The following is a 6,900-nucleotide window of genomic DNA, read 5'->3' as shown; positions in this document are numbered from 1 at the left end:
TCTCCCCATTCATCAGCTGATCCGCCAGCTGGAGAGTCAAGGAGTGATCACCAAAACTCGCTCACCCTTTAATAGTCCCATATGGCCAGTGAGAAAATCTACTGGAGAATGGAGACTGACAATAGACTACCGTGGCCTGAATGAAGTCACACCACCGCTGAGTGCTGCCATGCCAGACATGTTAGAACTTCAATATCAGCTGGAGTCAAAGGCAGCCAAGTGGTATGCTACAATTGACATCGCTAATGCATTCTTCTCCATCCCTTTGGCAGCAGAGTGCAGACCACAGTTTGCTTTCACCTGGAGAGGCATCCAGTACACCTGGAATCGACTGCCCCAGGGGTGGAAACACAGTCCCACCATTTGCCATGGACTAATCCAGACTGCGCTGGAAAAGAGTGAAGCTCCAGAACATCTGCAGTACATCGACGACATCATTGTATGGGGCGACACAGCGCAGGAAGTTTTTGAGAAAGGGGAGAAAATAGTTCAGATCCTTCTGAAAGCCGGTTTCGCCATTAAGCGAAGTAAAGTCAAGGGACCTGCGCAAGAGATTCAGTTTTTGGGGATAAAATGGCAGGATGGGCGCCGTCAAATCCCAATGGATGTCATCAACAAAATAGCAGCTATGTCTCCACCAACCAGCAAAAAGGAAGCACAGGCCTTCTTAGGTGTTGTAGGTTTTTGGAGGATGCACATCCCAAATTACAGCCAGATTTTAAGCCCTCTGTACCACATGACCCGGAAGAAGAATGATTTTGAATGGGGCCCTGAGCAACGACAGGCATTTGAACAGATTAAACGGGAGATAGTTCATGCCGTAGCCCTTGGTCCAGTCCGGTCAGGGCAAGATGTTAAAAACGTGCTCTACACCGCAGCCGGGGAGGATGGCCCAACCTGGAGTCTCTGGCAGAAAGCACCAGGGGAGACTCAAGGTCGACCCCTGGGGTTTTGGAGCCGGGGATACAAAGGATCCGAGGCCCGCTATACTCCCACTGAAAAAGAGATTCTGGCAGCATATGAAGGCGTTCGAGCTGCTTCAGAAGTGGTGGGCACTGAAGCACAGCTCCTCCTAGCTCCACGATTGCTGGTCCTGGGCTGGATGTTCAAAGAGAGGGTCCCCTCCACGCATCATGCCACTGATGCTACATGAAGTAAGTGGGTCGCGCTGATCACCCAGCGCGCCCGAATGGGAAACCCCAGTCGCCCAGGAATTCTGGAGGTAATCATGGACTGGCCAGAAGGCAAAGATTTTGGAGCTTCGCCAGAGGAGGAGGTGACACGTGCTGAAGAGGCCCCACTGTATAACAAGCTGCCAGAAGATAAGAAACAGTATGCCCTGTTCATGTTCACGGATGGGTCCTGTCGCATTGTGGGGAAGCAGCGGAGGTGGAAGGCTGCCGTGTGGAGCCCTACACGACAAGTCGCGGAAACTGCCGAGGGAGAAGGTGAGTCCAGCCAGTTTGCAGAGGTGAAAGCCATCCAGCTGGCTTTAGACATTGCCAGTCGAGAGAAGTGGCCAGTACTCTGTCTTTACACTGACTCCTGGATGGTGGCCAATGCCTTGTGGGGGTGGCTGCAGCAATGGAAGAAGAACAACTGGCAGCGCAGAGGCAAACCTATCTGGGCTGCCCATTGTGGCAAGATATTGCTGCCCATCTGGAGCAGTTGGCTGTAAAAGTCCGTCACGTGGACGCCCACATCCCTAGGAGTCGGGCCACTGAAGAACATCAAAACAACCACCAGGTAGATCAGGCTGCTAAGATTGAAGTGGCTCAGGTGGATCTGACTGGCAACATAAGGGTGAACTGTTTATAGGTCGGTGGGCCCATGACACCTCGGGCCACCAAGGAAGAGACGCGACATACCGATGGGCTCGTGACCGAGGGGTGGACTTGACCGTGGACACCATCGCACAGGTTATCCATGAATGTGAAACGTGCGCTGCAATCAAGCAAGCCAAGTGGGTAAAGCCGCAGTGGTGTGGAGGACGACGGCTAAAATATAAATATGGGGAGGCTTGGCAGATTGACTATATCACACTGCCACAAACCCGCCAAGGCAAGCGCTATGTGATCATAATGGTGGAGGCCACCACCGGATGGCTGGAAACCTACCCTGTGCCCCATGCCACTGCCCAGAATACCATCCTGGGCCTGGAAAAACAAGTCCTGTGGCGACATGGCACCCCCGAAAGAATCGAGTCGGACAACGGGACTCATTTTCGTAACAGCCTCATAGACAGACACCTGGGCCAAAGAACACGGTATTGAGTGGGTGTATCACATCCCCTACCATGCACCAGCCTCTGGAAAGATCGAGCGGTACAATGGGCTGCTAAAAACCAGTTTGAGGGCAATGGGGGGTGGGACTTTCAAAAATTGGGATACCCATTTAGCAAAGGCCACCTGGTTGGTTAACACCAGAGGATCCACCAAGCGGGCTGGTCCTGCCCAGTCAAAACCTCAGCGCCCCGTAGAAGGGGATAAAGTCCCTGTAGTGCACATGCGGAACATGTTAGGGAAGACAGTCTGGGTTAGTCCTGCCTCGGGCAAAGGCAAGCCCGTCCGCGGGATTGCTTTTGCTCAAGGACCTGGGTGTACCCGGTGGGTAATGCGGAAGGATGGGGAAGTCTGATGTGTACCTCACGGGGATTTGATTTTGGGGGAGAATAGTCCATAAATAAATTGTATAAAGTTAATTGTTAAATAACCCTGTTACTGTCTGTTATCACTGTTATAATTGTTATGTGTTGTACCAGTAGTAGCATAGTAAGAATTGTCCAGATTAAAGAAGGATGGACTTTTTGATGAACCCTAGCAGAGCACAGCGATGATGGAACTGGACCTGGTTTTCAACAACTGGCATCCAGCAACTTCATCGAGATTGATGTCTCCAACCTGCAGACTGTGGGCACGGGCCGCACCAGATACATCAGCCGTGAGCTCCGGATGCAGCAAGTGACCGCCCATCACCACATATCACCTCTCCTGCCACGGAAGACCATTACGACAGATGGAGCCTGAAGTCATGGATTAAATGAACTCAACGGACACTTTAGAGTGATGATCCATAGACTAAGGGAATGATATCTGGAGACAGGAGAAGTGGTGGTGATCAACTGGACAACGGGGGACCTGGGCACGAGGTAGATGGTATGGAATAAGGGGTGGATAATGTCCTGGGGTCGGCCAGGACAGGGTTAATTTTCGCCAGAATCCAGGAAGGGGCACAGCCGGGTGGGCTGACCCAACCCCAACCTGGCCAAACAGAGCAGGGTATTCCATACCATGTGCCGTCATGCTGGGTTCCGGTGGGGCGGGTGGCACGGCGGGAACTCACTCGCGGGTCAGGAGCGCGCGGCGCCGGTCCTGTTCGGGAGACCGGGTCTGTTGTGCGAGTTTGTGTGGTATTTTCTCCTTATCTGTATCGTTGTTGTTGCTGTTCCCTCTGTTCTGTTAAACTGCCCTTATCCCGACCCACCAGTTTCTGCCTGTTTTTTTTTCCATTCTCCTCTGCACCGCGGCGGGGGGAGGGGCGGCCGCGTGGCGCTTTTGTTGCCGGTGGCAGCTGAAACCAAAACAATGATTTTACACGCACACACACAAATTCAATTTCTTGGAGGAAGAAAGCTCCCACACCAGAAGTTCCCTCTAACAAAACCTGCTAGCAAATTCAGAGTATATTGCAGGAGTAAACCTTAGGCTTCATCATCACTGTCGCTAGTGTGTGCCCCGCTTCAAACAAAGGCACTAGAATAAGTGGCATTTTTCTGTAATTTTCACTCATCTTTCCCGTTGGGCAGTGACTTCTCATGAACATTCTGAGGAGCGTTCAGACATTTACACACTGCGGTGTGGTGTTTCTAAGACAAGCAACACAGTCGAGTCTCAACAATATTTCAAATCAACTTCATGTATGTGGAAAAAAAAAAAGCACCTTGTACCCCTGCTGTGCCAGGCTGAAACCCACAGAAACTCTTCACCCCAGCAGCACAGACCGCCTCAGCCTGCGGGCCGCCGTGTCCACTCACTGCTTTGTCTCCTGTTCCTTCGGGATTCCAGTCGGATTTCTCACCCTATGAAACACGCGCTGCCTTGCATTCAATCCCTTCTCAAAGCGATGTTCACCCCATTTCCCCCAAAGCATTTCAAACTCAAATGCTGTGACCAGACTCTCAGAACTACGCAACTGCAACAGGCAAAGCATTTCAGCTCCCCTCCCACCTCCAGAAACACACTCACGGAACGGCTTCTCGGGGCTGGGCTCTGCTACAAGAGCCTCAGCTCTCACACTGGGGAGACAACAAGAGCTGATTGCCAGGAGCCTGGTGTTTCCGAGCTCTGCTGGGCACCTTAGCAGCTCGGGGCGGGGGGGGCTGTGTGTGTGAAAAGCCAACCCCCAGCCCTTGTCTGCTGAGAACCAGGCTGCTGGCTGCCTCTCGCCTAGCACTGTCCTTCCTCCGGTGTCATCCCTGCCCGGCTGGGTAGTACAGCAGGGAGGAAAAGGCACTTGGCCCTGCAAAGACAACTGCTCCCCTCAAAGCCGACCCTCCTCCTCTGCTCCAGCCATTCCCGATTCCCTTTCTACAGGCGATAACTCCTTTCAGCCTCCTCCCCAAACCAGCTGCGAAGCAGCCAGCCGGAGCTTTGCGCTGAGAGAACCGTGAAGGGGAACCACTCTGGCTGCCCCAAACCTGCAAAGTGAGCGATGCAAAGCTCAGCATCCCTTTCCCAGCCCAGTTTTGACCGTCTGATGTTTTCCAGGTGGCTGTCGGCAGTGGAGAAGGACAGAGAGGGAGGGCAAAGCATCTGCAAGTGCTGGTGGCCATGCGGGGATGGGAGAAGTTGCTTTCGGGAGGCATCTCACCTTCCTGCTCCACCCCATCCCAAGCCGACGGGTCCACAACCCCGCAGCTCTATGAAATCCTGAGACCGTGCAGCAATTTCCTGAATGGAATAACCACTCCGAGTTGGTCGGAGTGGCCATCGGGAATGCTGCAATGGCCGGGGAAGGGCGATGGGATGCTCGGAGCATCTTGCCGCGAAGCTGGAGGGGAGTAAAGAATGTCGCTGATCTGGGCATTGGCGTACCATGCGGGGAGCTGGTCAGGCTAACGAGGGTTTATTGAAGCACCCGAGGGCTGGAGGCTGTGCCAAAGGCAGACCTTCCTGAAACGCCCTGATGTTCTCCAGGAGATGTGGATGGAAGTCGGTGCCGCCCCGTAAGGTGCCTTTTCCCCGTGGTTTGCACCCCAGTTTGCATTTTGGCAGCTTGTGCTTTTCAATACCCCCAAACGCTGCAGAGGCCTTTGGCCCCGGCAGGACGTGGCGTTTCGAGCCCAGTTCTCTGTTTGCAGAGTTTTGCTGGAAAACAGCGCTGGTTTGTCCCCATCCGCTAAGTTTTCCAAGCGGGCAGAGTCTCGGGGCGTGTCGCTTTGTGCGAGCGCCTGGGTGTGCATCAGAGCTGGTGACTTCATAAAGGGTCCCGCTCTGTGTCCCTGGAGTCGGAGCACTCTGGGTGCCACTGAGCTCCTCTCGGTGAGGGCTGTCCCAGTGTCACGGAGGAATCCGGCCCCTGACTGATCTTTTGCGTTCTGTTATACCCTCAAACCGGTGGTGGACGTGAGGATGGACCGGAGCGGGGGTCGCCAAATGACCCTTCTGGAAGAGTTACAGGTGGGACGGCCAGGGCTCTGCTGAGGGGCCGAGTAGCCCCCAACCCTGGGAACACTCTCCCCCAGATCCCGTTGGCATTTCTGCGGAGCGCAGGAGGCTGGGCAGGGGGAGATGCTTTGTGCCGGGGAGGGCATCCGTGGTCAGGTTTGGCGTCGCTGGTCGTGGGACGGAGGCAAAAGGTTTTGTGAGAGAGGAGGAGACTTTCCCTGTGTGGCCTGCGGGGCGTTGGAAAGCTGCAACTCCCAAATCGCTGCATGGATTCCCAGTCTGACACCCATGTGAGGTGCTGGAGGTTCCTGAGGGCCTTTGGAGGCTGTTGGTGACCATGTCCTGTGGCCAAGTGGCATCTAGTGAGCCCTGCAGGTACCGTGTCTGGAGACGGAAGCTTGGTGTCCTCCAAAGCGCAGTTTTGGTGGGGTTTTTTTCCCAGTTTGGAAATCTGCTTTTGTGTTAGTTTTGTTTTATTTGGGTTTTGTTTTTTTTTTTTTCAAAAAGGAACTGGAAAAACAAAGCAGGAGCGTTGTCTTTGGTCTCAAACCCGGAGTCTTCTCCTCCTGTAGCAGAGACTTCCAGACTCCCATTGTGTTTATCATAGGTGATGTTGTGGGCTGTTTTATTTGGGTATGGGAAGAAAAACCTGCACAAATCCATGTTTTTAGAGGTGTGCCTGGAGGAGGAGGCAGGTGGAGACCTGATGCTCATGGACTGGTGTGGTCGCAGGGGTGTTGGATGGCCGGGAGGCCGTAAGGGAGCTCTACACCCCGAGTCCCACCTCTTACCTTCTTCTCATTGCTGCACAGAGACCTGACGAAGAGGCAGTGATTGACCAGGGAAGAACGAGCGCTCTGGTCAACATCCACTATGAAACGGAGGCATTGGAAGGTGAGTCTGTGCCGAGATGCTGGCAGAGGGGCCACCAGCCCAGCGCCTTTTCCCGTTGCACAAAGTCCCTACAACGTCCCTTGCTCGGTGTCACAGCATGTGCAGCCAGGCGTGCCGTGCTTCTTCATAGAGCAGCCCAGTTATTTCACGTTATCAATACCGTGGGTTTTAAAGAGAGGGCCAAAGCCCCTCCGGAGGCCACGGTGTGAGTTTCAGCCACGGGGCTGGAGCACTGAGGGCTTGTTTTCTCACAGAGGCTGCTCCTGGCTGGGAGAGGTCAGGAGAAGAATCTGACGGCTGCAGGCATGGGGCTGTGGTTTTCTTTCTTTGTTGTGGAGTT

This window comes from Opisthocomus hoazin, chromosome 32 (genome assembly GCF_030867145.1).
Source record: "Opisthocomus hoazin isolate bOpiHoa1 chromosome 32, bOpiHoa1.hap1, whole genome shotgun sequence".
NCBI classification, from domain to species: domain Eukaryota; kingdom Metazoa; phylum Chordata; class Aves; order Opisthocomiformes; family Opisthocomidae; genus Opisthocomus; species Opisthocomus hoazin.
The sequence above is the reverse complement of the archived record's forward strand: the minus strand, read 5'-3'. Positions refer to the sequence as shown.